Source organism: Phalacrocorax aristotelis, chromosome 5, assembly GCF_949628215.1.
Source record: "Phalacrocorax aristotelis chromosome 5, bGulAri2.1, whole genome shotgun sequence".
NCBI classification, from domain to species: Eukaryota; Metazoa; Chordata; class Aves; order Suliformes; family Phalacrocoracidae; genus Phalacrocorax; species Phalacrocorax aristotelis.
Window position 1 is genome coordinate 26,108,809 of NC_134280.1, and position 22,897 is coordinate 26,131,705.

At 41.5% G+C, this 22,897-nt stretch overlaps 2 long non-coding RNA genes across 2 annotated transcripts; both read left to right on the forward strand.

The window, feature by feature from the left end:
- Positions 1-177: 177 nt before the first annotated feature.
- Positions 178-7,769, forward strand: LOC142057483 (uncharacterized). Its single transcript, XR_012660660.1, has 2 exons — positions 178-520; positions 1,987-7,769. It is a non-coding gene; the product is annotated as an uncharacterized LOC142057483 (long non-coding RNA).
- Positions 7,770-9,655: 1,886 nt separating this feature from the next.
- Positions 9,656-19,633, forward strand: LOC142057485 (uncharacterized). The gene is made up of 3 exons (XR_012660661.1): positions 9,656-14,663; positions 15,360-15,658; positions 17,912-19,633. It is a non-coding gene; the product is annotated as an uncharacterized LOC142057485 (long non-coding RNA).
- Positions 19,634-22,897: the final 3,264 nt, after the last annotated feature.

Here is a 22,897-nt window from a genome sequence, read left to right on the forward strand (position 1 = left end):
GAAGTGTAGGTCTTTGTACATGAGTATGAACAAGTAGGATATAGACCCTTATTCTTCCTGAGGAAAGTTCAACTTTAAATTTGTCTCTGAGGAATCAGGATTGTTTTAACATCTGCTAGTACTTGTCTCATCCTGTAGAATAAACTGACATTGAAATGCTTTGAATGCATGACTGTCATAGTTTCTGTCTTAGAGAATCAGAGAATCATAGAATCGTTAAGGTTGGAAAAGACCCTTAAGATCACCGAGTCCAACCGCTAACCTATCACTGCCAAGTCCACCAATAAACCATATCCTCAAGCACCACGTCTACCCTTCTTTTAAATACCTCCAGGGATGGAGACTCAACCACTGCCCTGGGCAGCCTGTTCCAATGCCTGACATCTTCTTTTGTGTAGAAATTTTTTCTAATGTCTGACCTAAACTTCCCCTGGCACAGCTTGAGGCCATTTCCTCTCATCCTATCACTAGTTACTTGGGAGAAGAGACCGACCCCCACCTCGCTGCAACCTCCTTTCAGGTAGTTGTAGAGAGCGATAAGGTCTCCCCTCAGCCTCCTCTTCTCCAGACTAAACAACCCCAGCTTCCTCAGCTGCTCCTCTTAAGACTTCTTCTATGTACCCTTCACCAATTTTGTTGCCCTTCTCTGGACACTCTCCAGCACCTCAATGTCCTTCATGTAGTGAGGGGCCCAAAACTGCACACAGTACTCGAGGTGCGGCCTCACCAGTGCCGAGTACAGGGGCACGATCACCTCTCTGCTCCTGCTGGCCACACTATTCTTGATACGAGCCAGGATGCCATTGGCCTTCTTGGCCACCTGGGCACACTGCTGGCTCATGTTCAGGCGGCTGTCAACCAACACCCCCAGGTCCTTTTCCTCCAGGCAGCTCTCCAGCCACTCCTCCCCTAGCCTGTTGCATGGGGTTGTTGTGACCCAAGTGCAGGACCCGGCACTTGGCCTTGTTGAATCTCATACCGTTGGCCCCAGCCCAGCGACCCAGCCTGTCCAGGTCCCTCTGTAGGGCCTTCCTGCCCTCCACCAGATCGACACTTCCACCCAACTTGGTGTCACCTGCAAACTTACTGAAGGTGCACTCAATCCCCTCATCCAGATCATCAGTGAAGATATTGAACAGGACTGGCCCCAACACTGAGCCCTGGGGAACACCACTCGAGACCGGCCTTGTTATGGCTTGATGACTTAAATTTGAAAATTAATTTCTTTTCAAGTTCTTGAGAACAACGTATTTAAAACAGATGAAGGAGCTTATAAGGACAACTTAGCCACTTTGTGGCAGTATTTTAGAAGCCTTTGGATGCTCTCTGCATGTTTGCATTACCCCCCTTTTCATTCACAGAGGAGAAGAACTGCTGTTGTGACAGTATAACTCTGTAGTACTTCATTTTACAACAGCAGCCTGATCTACTCAACAGATAACATTTTTCAGCAGAGCTTTTTGTAATGTACAGATGCCTCTGTTCAGGCAATTTTGGGTGCACATTTTACCAACATTGCACATTAAGAATTCACCTCCTATTAAGTTAGCATGATAAAAAACAAGACAAAGGGCATGTCTTAGTTGTTGAGCTTATTGTGACTTACAAGCAGTGAAAATTCATGCTGACTTTTTGGTCAATTAAACAATTATTCTTTTTTATTTGCTGAACTGGTTTTGTCTGGGACAGACAATTTTCTTCATAGTGGCTTGTAGGTGCTATGTGGTGGAAACTGTTAACACAGGGATGTTTTAGCTATTGCTGAGCTGTGCTTGCATAGAGTCAAGGCCTTCTCTGTTTCTCAGGTGCTCCACCAGCGAGCAGGCTGGGGGTGCACAAGGACTCGGGAGGGGACACAGCCGGGACAGCTGACCCCAATGACCCAAGGGATATTCCACACCATATGATGTTGTGCTCAGCATATAAAGCCAGGGGACGAAGGAGAAAGGGGGCAGAATTTCAGAGTGATGGTGTTTGTCTTCCCAGGTAACCATTACACGTGATGGAGCCCTGCTTTCCTGGAGATAGCTGAACACCTGCCTGCCGATGGGAAGTAGTGCATGAATTCCTTGTTTTGCTTTGCTTGCACACGCAGCTTTTGCTTTGCCTACTTTATCTCAACCACAAGTTTTCTCATTTTTACCTTCCCAATTATCTCCCCCATTCCACCGGTGGAAAGCGAGCATGTGGATGCATGGTGCTGAGCTGCCCACTGGGGTTTAAACCACAACAGTCTTTTTTTGGTGCCCAACGTAGGGCTCAAAGGATTTGAGGAAACAACAGATTTGAGTGGAGTTCGCTAGGCTGAATTTATAGCTGTTACAGCTATTTAGCTATTAATTGGCAGGGTCCTGTGCTTGCCATGGGGCTTGCTTGCCTTGCTGTACATTAGAGTCTAGTGCTTGTTAGTGGCTCCTTTTTGCTCTTGCTGTTTGCTTTAGAGCTTATCATCTCGCCCTGCTGTGCCTGGGAGTGTTTTGATAACAGCAGTGACCATGTGTCTGGGCTGGCCCATGGCCAGGGCATCACTGCTGTTCCTGTGCTGCTGTGCTGGACAGGCTGGCGCTCCAGCGTCACCTTGAGTTGAAGGGACTTGACCTGTGGATAAGTCCATGCGGGAACAGGACGTCCCAAAGTGTCTATGGCTGTGGATAAGTCCATGTCAGAGCAGAAATGTCTGTGGCTGCAGATATGTCCACACCACAGCTGGTATACCCCTGAAGGGATTGTGGTCAAGCATAAGTCCACACTGGAGAAGGTTCACCTTGAAGCATCTGTGGCCATGGAAAAGTCCACAACACAGCAGGTACACCCCTGAGGGGACTGTGGCCCATGGATAAGGCTGCACCGGAGGAGGTACACCTTGAAGCAACTGTGGCTGTGGGTAAGTCCAGGCCACATCACATATACTTCTGAGGAGGCTGTGGCCCATGAGTAAGTCCATGCCAGAGCAGGTCCACCCCTAAGGGGATGGGGTCTGTGGTTAAGTCCATGCTAGAGCAAAGGCAAGGGGAGGAGTGCGCTGCTGTGTCCAAAGAGACCAGAGGTGGAGACTGTAATGGATACACCTTTAAATTGTTGTAACCTGTGATTTGAGTTGCATCTTGTAGGAAGTACTATAGCAGGAACTGCCACTGGTGGAGGATGAGCCTCACAAGAAGCAGTGCAAGTGCAGCAGTGAGCTGACCTGAGCTGGCTTTGGTACCCAATAACTCCACACAACACTGTCCTGTCCTGACTGACCACCATAACAGAAAGAACCCAAGTCGTGGGACTAATGAACTCAATAGACACTTCATGGACATTTTATGAACATTTTACAGGGATGGTCCATAGACTTAGGGCATGATACCTGTGTATACATCAAGAGATGGGTTGGGGTAAGGTGGCTAATGAGGATCTACTGGATAGTGTGGGACCTGAGCATGAGGCAAATGGTATGGAACAAGGTGTGGAGATTGTACTGTTTTTGGCTGGGATAGAGTTAATTTTCTTCATAGTAGCTTGTATGGTGCTATGTTTTGGATCTGTGATTAAAACAGTGTTGATAAAACACTGACGTTCGTGCTTCCCCTTGTGATCAGGGGATGCCCACACTGTGATGAAGGAGGGAGGATGAGCACTCTCACCATTGGCTAGGTAATTATTTTACTCATAGGTGCACGAGTTACAAGTTATGAGTTAATGAATTGCGAGTAATGAATTAGAGAACTTGTGAGATAGAAACCACGTGACTTAAGTGATGAATTAGTGAATTCACGTGCTAGAGTAGCCTGTACAAACGGAATTGAGCTTGTTTGTTGTGTTTTTCTTTCCTAATGAGCTCATAGCATGTAGTTTAATTTAGAGAGTACGTTGTCCTGTAAATTTGAGAGATCCAAATGGAGCGTGACACAGTAGTCTGTGGCCATTCTCCCTATTACCTGTCCAAATACTTTAAAACTGCTTCTTTCCAAAAGAGCGAGCAGGCGCTGACTAGGGACACTCCTTTGAAAGGAGTAGGAGAAATCCTTCACAAGACTCAAGTTCTGTGTTGGTGTTCTACCCCAAATTCCTGTTTTCCTTTAAAGGCCTTGCCAAAGACCTCTGGTGCTAGCTCCTCTTCCTGGGTCAGTTATAATCCACCCGGCCCTTCCCCCTTGTTTCACTCTCTATGGACTATGGACTTTTAGTGTTAATGTGTGTCAGCCTAAATAATTAAAAGCAATGCACACTGTATCCCAGAAAATTAGAAAGGTTCAAAATGTGCGTCTTCCTTCTCAAAGAAAGGTGGAAACTCAAATCACAGTCAGCAGAAAAATGAATAAGCTATTTGATGATACCATGTACAACAAAATAGCATCATAAAAATGAAATTATTTGAAGTAATATTCAAATGATGCAGTCATCGTTGATTTAGTTTCCAATTATACAGAGGTAATTGTATTAAGGAACTGCCTCATTCAGTTTGGTGGGATAACAACTGGAAGTTTTAATGTCATGGCATCTGCAGATAATAAATGATGTGATCTGTGCTCCTAACTCAACTAGAATCCTAATTCTTGTTTTACCCAGGGCATACTACAATATCGCTATGCCTGATGAAAGATACTTCTATGACCTTCTGGAGCCAAAACAATTCCGTAATAATTCTAGAATAGAATAGCTGTTCTAGAATTAAATGTTGTAGTAAGCTAAAATAGTTGAAGGAACTTATTAAAGAATTAATGACCCTGTATATATAGCAAATTAAAATCCATGTTAAATTCCATGAATAGAAACATTTGCAACCTGCATTGTACTGCAGAATCTGGGAATAGTTTTAAAAGACTTATTTTTATGACTTCAACTGCTGAAGCCAGATGAACTGTAAATAAACACATTACAAAGAGTCTAAAGTGCATCATGTGCTTTGGAGTCAGAACCCCATGTCTGATATGCTGTTGAACTCCCCACCATCCTCTAAGTGTTGGAATACATTTATGCCGTAGCTGAGCTGACCCAGCTCCTGCCTGCCCTTTATATTCTCAAGTGTTCCCTGGAGCTCAGAGAGCCTAGACGTTTCTCAGCTGCATCCTATAATTGTTCATGGATTTTTTGTTGCCCCTTCCAGCCCCCAAAAAATCCAGAAAGTGTGAAAGCAAAATAATACTGAGGTCTCTTTGACTTTCATTTTCTGATGCAAGAGACAACACAAGTATTGGGTAGAACATCTATCCTATCAAAGTATTTTAGTATACTATACTAGCAGTATCTACAGAAACAGAATTAAAAACTCAAATAGGGTTTAATCTGTGACACATTCATAATCTCTTCTAGGAAGAACCTTATCCTCTACCTTACCATTCTGTATGTCCTCTTACTATAACAGTAGTGTTTGCTAAATATGGGAAATCCCAAGTTATTTCCTGTGTTGATTTTCAAACAGAAAGGGAGAAGATGGTTGCTTTACTGCTATTTTTTTTCCTTGTCTTTTCTCTTTTTATTTTGAGATTTTCCTCCTGACAGCCACATGACATGGGAAAATAATATGTTGTTTACTCCTTCAGCCTTTTGTCATGCCCCATATATTCTGCTAACCCAGCAAGCAGTCCTTACTTACCATGTTTAAAATATAAGCAGCCTGCTGACTCTATTCACACTGTTCTGCAAGAGCTGCTCTTGGAGCAGCCACATGCACAGGATGCTGTGCTTCTCGTCCGCAGGGCTGTTATGCAGGCAGCCTGTTAGCTATCAGCAACTGTCACTGCTGAGCCTGTCCTGATTTATCTGGTGGGACGCTAACTTCCAAATGTGCTCAGCATTGTGAAGATGGGCGTAGGCAGGAGGGCAGATGCCAGTGCTGCGTAGGAATGCTCGTGCAGCCTCACTGCTAGCCGGGCAGCAGAGGTAATAGCTGGAACAAGTTGCACAGACTGGCTTCCAGCATTGACGTGTCCTCCATGCCTCAGTATGAGGACAACAGTCAGAAATGCAGAAACTCTGGAGTCATGATGTTTCCCTTGGTATTTTGCCTGCTGGTTCTTTTTTTTCTTTCTAGCTTGACTTGCACCTCTTTCTCCTCTCCTAAATATGTCATTATGTTGCCAGCTATTAGCTTCACTCCTAACCTCATCTCTGTTAGTGTGCTGTAGGGAGATGGTAATACATAGGCCTAGGGATGAACAAAGACTGTATTTGAATAGGAAGCAATCTCAAGCAATCGGTGTGATCCTCGGCACTATACTGGACCGTGTGTCTACCTTTTATTTAAACAGGTGGTAGAAACAGGGAGGTTTGTCTCTGGAAGTGAGTTTCCGAGGAAACAAAAACTCAGCCTGATTCTCAGAATATAAATGCAACCCTCATTTTTATGCACTCTTTTGGGATCTGCTACTACCACTCTTTTGGCAGCTGCTCAGCACGAGCAACTAACAAAGCAGTGTTGGGATCTCCGGCAGCCCATGACCTGCTGACCCTTTTTTTTCTATTTTGTACTTCTAAGTACTCTGTTCCATAAGAAGTCATCCATTATGGGTTCCCCTTAATCACTCTTAAAGGTTTGGACAAGTTAAACATATACACGTATTTCCAAATAAATCTGGCCTCCAGAATTGATTGTTATTCTGGCTTTTTTCAGAACTCTTCCTCATCTATCTTTGGTCTTTTTGATAGTGCTGTTGATGGAACTGAATATTTTAAGCCAAAATCATAAAGAAAATTACTTAACCTGATGCTGTTACAGCTCTTCATGTGGAGTCCAAAATGACATTGCTCTTATGCCTTGCCATATCCTGTGCAAACTCGCATCTAGTTGCCAGGGGAGAAGAAGGGGACTTTCCCATCAGTCTCTTTTCCAATTCATACTATTCAGGCTATTCCTTCCACTGAAAAAGTATTAGAATTATTTGTACGCTATTTTTCAATTTGCCTTATTTTAGATAAAAACTATTACTTTTTGAGTGCATCATTTATTTACACTCCATCTATAATTCTCTCTTCACTGGTATTTCCATGTTTTTGTGATGTACAATTGTAAATGTCAGCAGCATGCTGAAGTTTACTTTATTTTCCCAATGAAAATATTTTTAAAAATCAGCCCTCACACCCATATCTATCATACCCCAAACATCTCCTCACAGTTCAATGTATTGTGTGTCTTTGCAACACTGTGTTGAGGTTCCCAGTATATACTGGGGTTTCCAGCATACTGTAAGACATGTTTGAGAGGGAGAAGCCTACATGGGGGCCGGAGCAGCAGTTTGGTAGCTGGCAGAAGGAGCCAGCCCGAGAGCTTCCCAGGGAAATAGCTTGCTGCTGGCAGGGTGTCATTAGTAGCAGCAGGAGGACATAAGGAGGCAAGAGACACAACAAAACTGCATATGTGACTGGCAGAAGACTGGTGTCAAATGGTCCCAACAAGGCCCACCCCATACGATCATAACCCTCATTTGAGATTCAGCTGCAGGGCTGATAACGTTGCCGCTGTTAAGCGTTAATTGTGCTTAAGGGAGTTGTCCTATTTGTTCGGAGAAAGCCATAAAGCAGTCGCATTACTTCTGCAGACCCTGCATGTTAAACGAGGACAGCCTGGTAACTAGAGCCTGCAAAGCCTCCTGCCTCCAACACCTACAGCGCTTGGCACTGAGCAGGGGGAGCCCCAGCTGGGAGGGGGTGTCTTCACCCACCATCAGGGGATGGGTGCCCCACAACAAACTTACAGCTTCCCTAGCAAAGCCAGCCTGAATTCATTTTTCAAGTAAGATTTTTATGGAGTATGATTTGAAACCTTAATAAAATCTATTACGTTACATCTGCTGCCTTCTTTTCAGCCATTCCTTTTATAAATCTGTCCTAATAGATCGCTCGAGTTTGCATGGCAAGATTTTTTTTTTGGAAGACCACAGTGTTTGTTGCTTGTGGCCCTAGAACATTCCAGTTGTTGAGCGATAGCTATGCAATGCTTCTAGTATTATTCTCTAGGAACAGAGCTTAAGCCTAAAAGACACTGCTGCCAAGTACCACTCTTTTTTCCTCCGAAAATTGGTGAAATGTTTGGTTAATAAATGCTCCTTGGTTTCCCCCACCTATTGTGATGATAATTTATGCTAGAATTACAGCAAGTGTATCATGTGCATTCCAGAAACTATAGTAGAATGCAGCTAACATCCCTTAACCCCTGCAGTGAACATAAACGATTTCCTGTATTCACTTACAGCTTCTTAATCAAACCATTTTCAATCAAGCTATCTGTTTTCAAGGTCACCAAGGCTGTTTTTATTAGTGTGTGGGGTGTGTTACATTAGCTTGCAGACTGTTTGCAAGTGCAACAAGAGAGCTGGAGGTATGTTGCTTGACAAAAACAAGTCTGCTGAACACCTATGGTTTGCTTAGGTGAGCTGACAACATCAAGCAGAAAAAGCAGTCCTGGAGTAGTCCATGAGCTGTAATTTGTGATGTTCAGGAGCTCTGCAAGTCTTTTTAGGTTATTATGCAAACTTAACAAGAATGAGAACTTTTCAGACTATGAGATTTTTACTGCAGTTTGTGCATGCAATTTTTTCTATGCTAATACAGACAGTAAGTTGGATATATTAGTTGGCTAGCTTTTCAACAAACTAAATTTCTGGGACTCTGTCTGACTTCCTTGGAAAATTTGAAGCTGTTTTTAAGGAGGTTCTGTGAGAAAACACAGCACAGTGAATTTCACTAGCTTTGGACGGCTTATAAGGGAAAGGCTTGCAGTTACCCTCAGGCATGAACTTGATTACATATAGAGTAGGAAATACAGAATAAATCATATGCTTTAATTCTAAATTACATTATTTGATGTAATAAGAACTTCCATACCAGATCAAATCTAAATTAGTTGTCTGCCAATAGTAATTCCCAGATGTCTCTGAGGAAATTGCCCTATTCTTCAACCTCCTTTCCCCCCTCCACAAGTATAATGGATAATTATATAACAGCCTGACTATAGGGGAATTTTTTTTCTAACCTCAGGCTGGTGGCTGATTTATGCCCTGAACTGTGAACATTTATATCCATTATGAATTTTTATCAGGTGCAATCTAATTCCCCACATAAATGTATGAATATGTATGTATAACCTTTTACTGAATCTTGCTAAGCACTTGGCCTCAGTGATACCATTTGCCAGCATGTTTTGCAGGCGTATTACCTTCACCAATTTTAAATATATTGCCTTTTACTTTCATTATTACAATCACTGTTTACTTGGGGAATGGATCAGTGGTAGCAATATCCCCTAGTATACTTTTTCCCCAGTCACTCCCTGCCCTGAACAGCTCTGAAGCCCCAGCTGGAGCCTGGGTGCCTGTGCTGGACCAGAAGGTAGCAATCTCTGGCCTGGTGACACTTCCTTCTCCATCCCCTCATAGGCCAGACCTTGCCTTTTACATTATGGGTTGATGGAAGTCAGAGGGATGATGCCTGCAGTAAATGAAAAGGTTGAAGTGTCTCTAGGACTACTATCATTCTGCTGCACTGTGACTTCCTGAATTAGCAAGTGTCATTACAATTTAATGTCAAGAGAAGAGTTTATTTTGGGGGGAAGTTGATTTGGACTATGGAAAATAAATTTATTTTGATTTGTGTTGGGTCAGGTCAAAGAGGTGCTTTTGTGCAATACTGGGAGGGGAGGGCTTAATCTTGGGGTGGGCTATTACAGCTACGTTTTATTGTGGGAGGAGGGTAGACTATCTTTGATTATGAGTCAATTGCTTATACCTGGTAAAAGAAGGTTGGGTTAGGAATGATTCTGAATAGAGAAGTAAGAACTGTTTTATCCAAAGAAGGAATTTCACTCTACACCTACGTTGGGTGACTCCTGACATAAAAAAAGTGGTTGGGTTTTGACTAGAAGCAAAAGAAGATGGGACAGACTGTAGGGAAGACCATGCAGAAGAAGCAAGAAAAGACAATGTTTCCTTTTTCCTCTCTGACATGGACATTACTGGTGGTATCTGCATTCATAGAACTTTGAAAGGCAGACAATTCCTAGAAAAATCTTGAGTTTGTGAATCCTCAAAACACACTCTCAGTGAGGAAATATTATTGGGCTGAAAAAGTTCATTTACAGATGATGGGAATATATGCAAAGCCAACAGAGATATTCAGAGCTGTTATAACAGACAGCAGAAGTCAAGAGGCAATAACTGCAGCTGAGAACTTCGGTGATCAGGGTCAGTACAGGGCATCTACGGACTTAGCCACAAAGTTTCAATTTTGGTGTAAATTCTTTAGTTTGAGAATGCTGAGACATGGTCTCTTGTTGGTTCACTTAATTATATAATGAACAGCTGTGAAGTTTTTATTTGGATTAAAATTTCCCTGGAACTCAAGGTAATTTAGATCTGAGCTTTTGGCTCCAGTCCCTTCCCAGCTTGTACTCAATATAAATTACTGCCCTAGAACCATGACATGTTCAATTTATCCTCCATTTTAGATGGTTGAAAAGTGCATGCATAATTCTGTGCATACCACACTTTCTGTAATCTACTGTGACAAATAGACCAAATGACTGAAACTGATAGGTAAGACACTTTATTTTAGTCACGAACCCACACCCAGCCTTAGTTTAAATACCAGGCAAAAATGACGTTTGAATTATTTGATTTGAATCAATGCCAAATTCAATCTTATGCAAACTCAGAAAGAGAGAGGGAAAAAAAGTCTTGGAATAAACCCAGTGATTTATGCATGGGAACATAAGGCAATAACAAGCAGCAATCGATTCAATTGTAATGACAGGAGTGGACCACCATGAAAAATCTGACAACTTTTCATTGGAGCTACTGTGACTGAGGGGTTTGGAACAGGGTGATATTTTTACACATGGAAAATGACTACGAGAAAAGTAGACCCGGGGACCAGCATTCCCAATCCCACCTTCTACCAAAAATGCTGGTCAAGCTCTGTATGCCATGCTCCACTCACACTGCTGTGAGGTTCTCCTTTGCCCAGTACAATGGGGGATGACAAATATTCCCATTCCAGAGAGAAAAATAGAAAATAGTTATATCACATCTATCTGAGAGAAGTATATATTTTTTCATGATCTAATTCCAAATAACTATGTTAAATTAAGAGCTGTACTGAGAAATGATGAACCTTGGTGTTGAGTTTTGATCTTCTAGGTCAGTCCGATTTGCCCGTTAGTGCCATGAGGCACAGGGAGGTAGAGTCACCTGAACATCCCCCACGGAGAAAGCAGGACTTCCTACAGTTTCGTCAGTGTTACACATCCCACAGGGATAATGCTTTCCAGGATTATTTTATACTCTGGAGTATTACTGTTTTTCTTAGGGCTTTCTTTACTGTGTAGCAACCTTTGTAATAAAGCTATGTTTGCATAAGCAAACGCTAGGGGTTCAGTTCAGAAAGGCAGCCAAGACAACTTTTTAGCTATACCTACTAATTCCAACATTCAACTCAACCCGAGAAGAGAGACTGGGGGGTAGCTGCCTAGAAAGTTTGTTACTGCAGTTCTCTTTGGCCACTTGTACCCAGAGAGACTCTGACTGAGCTTTCTCTGAAGCAATTTCTCTAAGCAATTTTGTCCTCAGCCCGGGACCTATCCTCTAATTTGATGCCTCTCAGTGGAAATTTTTTTCCTCTGAATTGCCATGCCAAACAGTTGTCTGCTTTGTTGTTTTTTTCATAGGAAGGCACCTGTTCAATTTTAGATACTGTTCAGCCTGTTCCACTTCAGTGGCCTGCACTACTCCTCTGAGAGCCCTGAGCTTTTCACATATTTCAGGCTGCCAGGTCTCTTATGTGCTTTTCCCCAGCAGCCAATTTTGCTCTGAAGCTCTCACGACTGAGCCAACTTCCATTCCTTCATAAAGGGATACCCTCTTGTTATTGCAATTGAGGAGTTCCATAAGAGGCTTTTAATGTCTCCAGAGTGTTGTTATGTACGATAAAATCTTGAATTAAGCTTTACCTAACACTTGTTCATGCAATATTCATTTATTGGCAAACTGCATTTGATTCTGCTGTTGACAAATACTTTTAGGTTTATTTCTAATACCACAAGTACATGATCAGATTAATATATGACTGAATAATACGTTATATGCTCTGTTTGAGTAGCAGGAGTACTCGAAGCCTGAATTCACTACAATGTACGCTGCCATCTTGTGTTCTGAAGTTCTAGATGATATAGAAATGCACACTCCACATACAGCTTTTCACGAATAGGAGTTGGCCATATGAGTGGAATATGCAAGATTATCAAAAGATGTTTACTGTCATTTTCTTTTCTTTCTTGTAAAATATGAAACAGTCCTCAAAAGAGCAAGTCTCACTGATAACTCTGAATTAATTTCTTCTAAGGATCCGTTCCATTTAATTAGTGATTTACAGGTAGCCCAGTTAAAAAAAGACTACGGAGAAAATTCTGCTACAGCCGAACCCTTCTCTTCTTCCAGCAATAAGGTCCAATATGGACTCCAAGGAATAGGTCTGTTGCAAGGCAGCCTCTGAGCTGGTGTAGAGTTGGCAGAGGAGTTGTATGCCAAATGCTCTCTTCTCTAAAAAGGGCATATGATAGAAAAGAGGGAAGATTTGTATTTATTCTTACCTGGAATCTCTGTCCCTTTAGAACAACTGTAGTCTGAACATAACTAGGTCATCCCTGAGGCTGTTCCAGTATGCACCAGAGTACTGGTCACTTGGTTGAAAGAGGACCTAAAGTGACATTTACTTACAAAGTTAAGAAAGCGAATCTAACCTCTCCGCCTGTGGTATTTATTCAAAACTGGATTCCAAATATAAAACCAATAACACATCTTGGTGAATGAAATAAGAACTGCATGCTGTTCATCTAAAAATGATTGTTCCTTCATAATTTGCTAATCAAAGAAATCTTTTTGTACATGCTTACTTCCAATTGCTTTCACTGTATAACAGTATTTAGCTCTGCCTTCTTATTATGTTTTTATTAATTCCAGCTTCTTTCTACATTTGTTTACTATTGCGAACATGTAGGAGCACTCCTAAACACAGCTTTGAACAATGGCTCTATAAAACCCAAAGGATTTATTCCATGCAGCTGCTGTTGCCTGAAACAGGCATAAGCATGAAAGGGAAAAGGGTGCCAAAAATAAAATACTAAACTTAGAGACACCTGGGGCAGGGTGGGAAACAGTGAAAGCATATCAAGGTAACAGCTGCCAAGGTAGAAGGGCAGAATGGCAGAGAACATTAGCAGGGGAGAGAAATGCATTTGGCCTTTCTTGCTCAAAAGTTCCCCTCAGGTGAGTTGCTTTCCATGCCAGATACCTTTCATTCCACCTGTTTGGCATTTCTTAGCCTGTTTGCACATACTTTTGTATGTGAACTTATAGTATAATTTGCCACCTCTGAAAGGCAAATGCTTGTTGCACCCATTATTGACTGGCGCAGGCACTGTCTCCCAAGGTTACTTTTTATGGCTTACCTGCATAATATACCATGGCACAGAGTTTAAACAATCTCTCCCTTGTGAAATAAGCAGTTGGAATGATTCAAAAGAGCTTTTGCTCCTGTAATGATACTTTGATAATACTTTACTGCTTTTTAAACTTGTCTTCAAAAGGCAACATGTGTATTGTGGTCTGGTTGCAAAACCTCCTCTTTCAGTATGAGGAGAACATTAAAACTGTTCATACAACATATTGCAGTCAATGGTTAAGTAACGCAAAAAGCTTATTGAAAAGGACTTTGTCATTTCAAAATCTGGAATACCTTGCTAAGATTGTTAATGCTATTTTATTTACTTTATCTGCCTGCAAGGTTCTTGCCCGTTTTCTTAGTTTTCTACCATAGAGTCATACTTTCTTAATTTATATTCTTTGCTGTGTTGCCATCCAAGAGATTTTCAGAAAGAAAAAGCTAATTGGCTACATATGAAGAAAATAAAACAGTGACTCAAATTATGCTAGAAATTATATCAAATAAAGCAGGAAACTGTCTTCTGTAATCTCTGTACTACAGTAATTTTTGACAGGGTGTACATATACCTCCCTGGTGATTGAATAGCGCTGGCTGTAATAGTTACAGGAAAAGCAAAAGAGGGAAAACTACTGTAAACAGAGCAGGTCTGGGAGGGGAGCTGATGTCTACTGTGCCCTCAGTTCCTGGTGACGTGGGTCAACAAAGCCTGTGACTGTGGTCAGTCTAAGCCTCTTAAGCACCCCATGCTCCAGCTTTTAAGCATCTGCCAACAGTTGCCATACTGTGTTAGACTGCATAAGTCCTAGCAATGGATGAAAGTTTGTTGTTTCCGTTCCTAGTTTGTTTTCCATTAGCTAGTTAATTTTGGCATTGTGAGACCTTTACCGATGCTAGAAGATGCCCGTCCATCAGCCTGCCTATGCTGGTAACTACCTACTGCCTGAAAGTTGATGGTGGGAGTGAAAATATTAGGGCTAAGTCTAACCATGTGAATTGCACCTATCCCTTCCAGATAAGTAACTGTGCATTGCAGTACCACGTCTGAGCTGCTGGGTTAATCCTGAATGTGAACTTTGGAGAAAATACTAGCTCAAGTTTAGACTTTCACATTCCCATCTAGAAGCGCCCTCCAACAACCTAAAGTCACAGGCATTAGGCAGAACTGCAACCACGGGGTGCAGCTGGGTCCAGCTAAACCTGCAATGTCCTTGAGAACAGCAACAAACTTCCAGAGAAAGGACAAGGTGAGGGAATGGCAGATAGCATTTCATTGAACAAAACTTCAAAGCATTTATTTATATTTTCTCCTGTAATTAAGCTTAATATTTCTAAGCTTTTCCAGGGACACAAAGCCTACTGTTTCTGTTAGTACAGCCTTTTGCACTCCTGGTAGAAGTAAACCACCACGCATCCCTGGAGCACATGCTACAGTTCCCTGGGGCCTTGCATGTATTTTACTACTCAAGGAGAGCTGTCTGAAGAAAAGGGAGATCCATCACAGAGCACAAAATAATCAAGCCTTGAATTTAAAGTTATCATAGGTTTTTGTTCTATGTTTTAACAAAGCTGCCTTTCCTTTAAAGTGTTCATCTGCAGGGCTATAAATGTTAGCAAGAAAGCCTCTGCTTAGGTTTATTTTCTGTTACCAAGAGCAGTTGGCCATCTGCTGGGTAAAAGGAAAGCTGTGCTTTGTTGCATTTGGAAGCAAAGGTCACAAATAGCATACCCCAGTCCTTTGCCAATGACACGTTTAGGCTCTGTCTGATCAGAAAATATCTTGTTAACCCACCCTGCTCAGCTTACCAGATCTCCTTAGATCAGAATTCAGTATTGGGCAATTTTAAATGGCTTTGACACAGAGATGCTGTCTATATGAGACTCTTCCTGTCCCCAGATGTGGTAGGACATAGGAGAAGATGAGTCTTGCTTTTTGTCACCAGATTTCAGGGTACAGCTTCAGACTCTGCGGTCCAGGATGTGAGGCGGGGATGTCCGTCCTGGCTGGGGACTCCAGGAACCACTGCCTGCTCTGCCTGGCCTGTGCTGTGACTACCTGCAGGAATTTGCAGGGCTGAGAATGCTACATCAAAACCTCACCACAGAGGTGCTGATTCGAATCACTTCGTCACAGTTCAGCACTCCAGAATCCTGGGAGGTGCTTGTGCGCAGGGGCTGCTGACTCCAGAGTCTTGCTCCAATGTTTAGTACATTTTAAAGAGTCCTGGGGGCAGTGTACAAGGTAAGATGGAGCGAAACGTGAAGGGTTGATGGGGGAAAAAAATTGGAAAGCTTTTCTGCTAAATCTAGTCAAAACATAACTGACTGAAATCTAAAGAATGGTGAGGCATAAGGATCAAGTCTGCCTGTTCTAACACAGCCAACAATGCCATACAAGTCAAGTAAGAGCTATGGAAAGCAGGAAGACTCGGCAGTTCTGGGATACATGGTATCATCAGGAAAAGAAATCTGAGACAAATAATTTTTCCTTTTAAATTTTTTAATGGTGTTTAGAGACTGGTTAGAAGCTACAATAAAATATATTTAGAGACTATAACAAATGTGTTTAGAAAATACTTTGCTGATAAACAAAGACATGCTTCAGTTGACTACAAAATAACTTGATGATAAAATGATACAAAACATCTTATTGGAGGAAGAAGACAGAAATGATCTCTAGCCATTTAAGGAAAAATTCAAACAGAAGAAAAACTCAAGTTAGGAACTCTGGAACAGGCATTTCAGCTCTGTCTTGCTTTCCTGTGTAACAGGAGTCTCACCCTCTCCATTCCAGCTGAAATTTGATATTTAAATACAGGTAAGGCAGTTTTAATGCTCTTGGCCCAAGCTGCTTTGTACCAAGATGTCCAGGGTAAGTACTATTATTGTTACAGCAAGACAATCGTCCTGATTAATGTCTCAATTTTCTATCTCTCCCTCTGCTGAATTTATTATCATGGTCTTGTTCTTTCTTCAGTCACAAGGTTGTACTATTATCCTTAACTAATCCATACATTGGCCAGGAGGGAGTGCTCTAGCAGGGGAGGCAATGCTGTTATCCTAGTGTCTTGCTATTCCAGCAAGCTTGGGAATGATTGCCCTGAGGTTTCTCACCAAGCTGCCTTCAGTTCACAAGAGCATGAGGAATCACTCAGTACTGCTTTTTATGCCTAGCCATTAGGTATATTTACAGTAGTACTTTCTCCCTCAAAGTTTGGCACTGCTTTCTTTGCCCTCACTTTCTGTTTTACAACTGTTCTTTACCCCTAAACTTGCAGTGCTGCACCGCTGAGGAACCATGAACACAAGGACAGTTTGTTTTTTTACTTCTGAACATACAAAGAATGTTATGTTAAAGAGAAAATAAATCCTGTTTTTCTCTCATTTGAAAATGCCTACCTTCTTCAGCAATATCATCGCATGTAATGGAGCAGTAAGCTGGTCCCCTCTCAAACAAAGAAAGCAGTAGAGATTAATTATCTCACAAATATTTTGGAGAATCAAGCAGTTCACCCATTTGTGCTGCTCCATTTCCCATGTTTTCAGCTGAAAGAGCAGGCTGCTGTCTAAATTGATGGCATCTTTTTCAGCTGAGACCAGCTTAATCTATTTTGTGTTCTTCAAAAAAGGAGCTGCCTTTGTTATCCCTTCTATGCACCACATTTCTCTAATGAAACAAAGCACTGGTGAACAGCATTGGCTTGACAGTGCCTGAGACTGGAGCCCTCAGGTCTGGCAAGGCAGCAGCAATAGGAGTGTTTATGATGTCCTGCTGGTGCAAATTCAGCAGGATGAGCTGAAGCTATGCTTTAATTTCATATACTTAATTAAATGTCTACACTACAATAATCAAATATGCAGATGAATTCAAATCATATCATCATTGGGAAGGAAACAAAATTTGAAAATATTAAAATCAACAAATAACCAATAATTCCAGAAGTGAAGGGGAGACAGTCTGCCAGGCTGCCTGCTAGTGACTCTTGCAATTCACTCTGCTCTAGCAGTGCTTGCTTACTTATCAGTAATGATACTCTTTAACAGTTCTTTCCCATGACTGTCCACTCTACCCTTCTCCAGGAGGCTCTCGCTCTCATCACAAAGACAGTTTAGCTGCCTGTGGAGCAGCTGCTGAACTGCTCTGGTTTATAGCCTTGCATATTCAGATAAATTGCCACTCATTCCTCTTAATATACTGTGCTGTAATTTGCAAAATCCTGATGAAAATCATCCCTTTTTACTAGCATCTTTGATGTTAAAACTGTATTTTAAAAACTGCAACAGACTTTCATCTGAGTAAAAATGTTGCTTTTAGTCATACAAATATTCTATTCGGCTGCCTTTGACTCCCTAGCCTAAATTATAGTTGAATTGACATTTGTTTTGTTTCACAGGATGACAGAATTAGCTACATTTGTTCAAACTTCCTTGATTTACTACTTGATCTCATTATTATTACTTCAACCTGTCTCCTCCTTCTGGTTTTTTTTCTCAGGTGGGGCAAAACTGAAGCGCTTAGACCCAGTCCAGGAAAAGGAGAATGGAAATGAGGTGCGGCAGCTGCGTGCTTCTGCCCAAACCAAAATGCAAATGCTACAGTACTGGCATAATGATAATTTAGCTGAATGTAAACCAGGAAATCCCTCCCTTTCTGCTGTGGTTAGCCATGAGTACACTGCCACGTGGTGGATGGTACTTACCAGCCTGTGGCTAAGTTCCCTGTTCACAGCTCTGTGCCTCCAGTTCCTCTTTTGGTGACAGAATTCCCCCTTCCCATTACTCCTTGAGGAGTACTCCCATTCCTTGAGGAACAGCAGAGTTACAAAAGAAACATGGTACAAGGATACAGAAGATCTTGTGTTCATGTTCATGGCATTGGTAGTCTCCTTCTGAAGCTTTCTGTGGCACAAGCACATAAAAAGCCATTGCTGGGTATTCAGTTTGCCTCCATTATCTTGCCATGTAATTGCTTAGGGTGCTTGATCCCCTCTTGGCACAGCACATGAAGAGACCATTAAATGCCTACTACCACCACATGTTTCTGTCTACGCTCTGCTTGACTTTAATCTGTTCTCATCATCTTTGCATGTATTCTTAAATGTCTTTCTAAACTTAGGATCCTGAAGTATGTATCTCAAAATGAAGGTGAATGGTATTAGTCCCCTAGATCTACTTAGTGCATACAGGGAAAGCAGCTTTGATTTGTCAGAAGGCACCTCTGATTTGGCAGTGCAGAGGGAAGCTGGGACAAACTAGAAGGAATAATAGAGTATTGCAGGAAACTTTGGGGAACAGACTAAAAGGGAAGTGAATATCACTGAGGGCTGAACAAATATACAAGTACAGTGGACCGGGAGAACAGTGGCTCTCTGGATAAGAGTGCATGCTGCTTAGTGCATAAACTGCAAATCTGCTGCAGGACATCAGGACATAGCTTAACCCATTACCCAGCAGACCTTAATGGCACGGATAGTATTCACTCTTAGCTGTGTGTTGAAAGACTCTGGATCTGAATTATAAAAGCATATGGTTGCCTGCGTATGTCAGAAAAAATGCAGAGGCTACAGAGTAGTTGTATTCTGTCTACCATTTTCACAAAGCACCAATCATGCACTGGGAAATTCAGATGTTTAATAAAATTCTCTCTTATGAGTTATAAAATCTTAACTTTCCATTAGTAGCTACCTTTACAGGACAACTGTACTATTGTGTGGGAGATAATTATGGAGTAATATAAGATCATATGGGGATAATATAAGTACTGTTGAGACAGAATTAACAGTTTTAATCTAAGCTGTAGATGTTTCATTCTGCTCTGACATCTAGTTCCCTCAAGATCACGGAAAAACCTATAATTTTAGGCAAAGGAGAAAAAGAAAGATCAATTTTTTCATGTGAAAAGTGACCAAAACAATGGCACCATGTGAAGGGGACCCTAAAAGTAGAATCAAACACTTCAGTCAAATACAGCTCACGCTTAAAGAGTGTTTTGTTCATTTTAAAGGTCATATGATTATTTGTCAGCCTCCATTCGGGAACAGTTTTTGCATGGTCTATTCAAACACACTGCCTGTCCCAAATACGGTGTTTACGCAATTACATTGCTTAATTGTGTGTCTGATGTTGCATACCTTGGTATTCCCTAGAGCATACCCAGGTAATTGTCTTAAAATGTAATAGACTCTAGAAGAAATTATTCCCTCTCATTAAACTCTGAGGAAGGATTTGCAATAGCTGATTTGTTGTTAAGCTGCCTTGCTATCTGATCTACAAAAGGGTTTGAGTTAGCCACAACAGTTAAGCATTACAGCTTTAACTGAAATATGTCCAACATTTCTGCTGTTATCTGATAAATGCCCATTTTACAGCAGTATAGAATTCTGTAATAAGACTCAGTCAAGACTGCACAAATGCACTAGGCTTTTCATCAGCACCTTTTTTGTATTTTAATTAAGCAAGTAAAAATGCAACAGACTTAAACTGCATGCAAGCACAATCAGCCTTCTCCATACCCTTGTACTTCTCCTCCCGAGATGCTACTTCTCACCCCAAAGTTGTAGACCTCTTGTCATACCTATAATCTTCTCAAAAGGATACAGCGGATTGAGTTTCTAATTAAAACCCAAGTAACATTCTCTTCCACAGTACAGTTTATATGCTTTATACCCTTAGGATTAAAACAGTGGTTATTAGAACCAATAATATGTCTAGGGACACAAGCAAGGGAAATACAGAATTAAGCAAATGCTGCTATTAGGTAATTTCTTCTTCCTCCTCTAAACTCTGGGAAATTGTGGCAGATTGGGAGAATTTTAGTGCAAGATTTTTTCTGCATCAAACTACATACTTAGAATGGATTATTTAACAAAATGCAATAATACAATTACAATCTAGATTTCAGTATCTCCGTGGAGGATCGGATGTACATAGAGATCCTAGCAGTATCCTGAGTTGATCTCACACTCCATACACATTATAGCACAGGGGACAGGAGAGTGCCAGGATATAGGATTATCAGGGGACAAATTGTTGACCTTGATTAGCGTTTACTACCTCCAGCTTCACCTGCCTCAATTCCCCATGGAATGTTTCTCTATTGTCTGCTGGCTATCGAAGTAATATATTTTTGGAAAATACAGAAGGGCATCTTTACTTTCCAAACATACATAGCTATCCAAATGAGGAGAGTATAATAATTATATGAATTAAATGTCTCAAAAGGAAACTACCAACTCTTTTCAGGAGAAATTAATAAACTGGGCTGAGAAAGGCAATGCTCCTTCTCAAAAGGGTATTTTCAGAGTTGCAACACTTCCTGCCAAACTCTTCCACAGGAGGGCATAAAGCTGGAATGAAAACTGGAGCTACTGAAAGTAAAGAGAACTGAGAATAGTTATGAGATGAAGTCACCAAGACAAAATGCAGGTGTACAGGAGTTGCAACAGCAGGAAAGTGTAGAGGCAAATAGTTTCTGCAGAAGATCCCTTGTCATGCTGGGCAGTTACATTTCACTTTAATTGACAGCTCCCTTAAAAAAGGTGAAGGAGAGAAAGTCTTGGGGCAGTAAAAAAGAGTATCCAAACCACACTTGAGCTGCTTTGGGATACGCACCTTGAAAGCTAACTGTCTGTAAATGTCAAATTATGCTTACTTTCACCGACAAAGCCACGGGAAGACATATGTGGTAACTATGTTTGGTTTTACTGCACTGCCTCAATAAATAAATATGAAAGCCTTTTCTCCTGACAGGCTTTTGACATGCGTTGTGGAAGAGCTGAAGCTGGGCAGGGCTAAACATCTCTACGCAGAGTTTTCTAGGAAGCTTGCCTCTCTCGCCCTCAGTTATTTGGATGCAGCAGGACTGTCATTACAGTAGAATGAAGACTGTGAAATGAGTTCACTGGGAACCTGAGAAGCATGTACATAAACATATCTGCCACTATTGCTACCAGTGATAGAGTTTAACTGGTTTTACTACCAGAAGTAATCAGAAGAAACAAACAGAAATGTGTCTTATTCAGTTTGCAAAGGCTAACCTTGAACTGATGGATGCACAAACTCACCTGTGCATACAGCTAACAATTTAGCAGGTATTTTTCTTTCATGCAAAATGTGATATACGGAAAAGTCAGATCTGGAGTTATTACTAGTACAGAGGTGATGATGATGATAATAATAATAATATATTACTAATAACTCACCTTGGGGCACAAGTAGAAGGCTTAGTGAAGTCACAGCAGTTTCACAGAGGAGTCGATATGCATTCTTTAATGTACTACAGACAAGGATTTAGTGCTTGCTTCTCAGTGATCAGCTCTTGTTCAGACACAGACTTGCTTCTAAGCTCTAGCATTTCTAAACTGTTCAGATCATACTGTTGACTGAAAACTGAAATAGTTTATTCTCTTTGATATCTTCTCTCTCTACCAAGAGAGAGTTGACCACAATGTACAAAAATATCTATATTTTTTGCATGTTTAAAGAGAGAACACACTGGCCACTAACCTTTCCATGTAAAAAAGGTCAGCTTCTAGTTGGACATCCCTAGATAGGAGGTTTCATTCATGGCCAATACTCTGCAGGCTTTTATCACCTTTTTCCTAGGTTCAGTTTCCCCTACCCTTGTGTATCCTTTACAAATCCAGGTTGATCCTTGCCAATAGCTTGAGGTCCTGCAGGCTCCTCCCTAGCTGTAAGCTCTGAGACCTGGGCCTTTCTCGTTCTGCGGCACCAAGGCCTGCAAGCTGAGCCTCATATTGCCATAAGCTGTCAGTGGATGGGTGGATGTGGCACCTTTCCCCCAGGGTCTCTGCCGACTCTGTAAAAATGGCACAAAGCTTAAGTAGGTCTTAGACAAATTGGCTCCATTCAGGAAAATATCTTGGCCCAATCAAGTATCAACAAAACTCCTCCCAGAGCATTAATTACTTGGTGTTGAATGACACGTTCATGCAAGGGTGTAAGCTTTCTTTTTCTTTTTTTCCTCTGGCAAAAATTTTACTAATCCAGAGGTGATCTCAAGGGCTTATGCCCTTTTTCCCCTTTTATTGCCTCATCAGCTTCTTCTGAGCCCGTGATTCAGCTGTGGATGTCCCACACCCATCCTGTACCTATGGTGGCCAAAACCCCACCCGTTCTGTAGGTGGTGTTTTTTTGTCCAACATTACAGAACAAAAGTGTTCTAATATATTAGTGTCAATCACTACTCTGAATAGTAGTTGAACTGGAGAAAGCAAGAACGTCTAAAGCACCCCTTATTCAAGTAGGCGTTTCCTTCTGGTTTAACCTTGCAAGTAGTGCCATGAAATGAAGACTCGAAAAAATTAGTTTCACATCTCCCATCTTTCTAGAAAGCAAAGGACTCTTTGTGTTCATTTTCTCTTTGGCTACTATGACGACAATGTTCTTCTGTTGTCCTCAGAAACAGTGAGGTAAATTAAGAATTATAACTCAAAGCTGTGCTACTTTAAAAGTGAAAAAT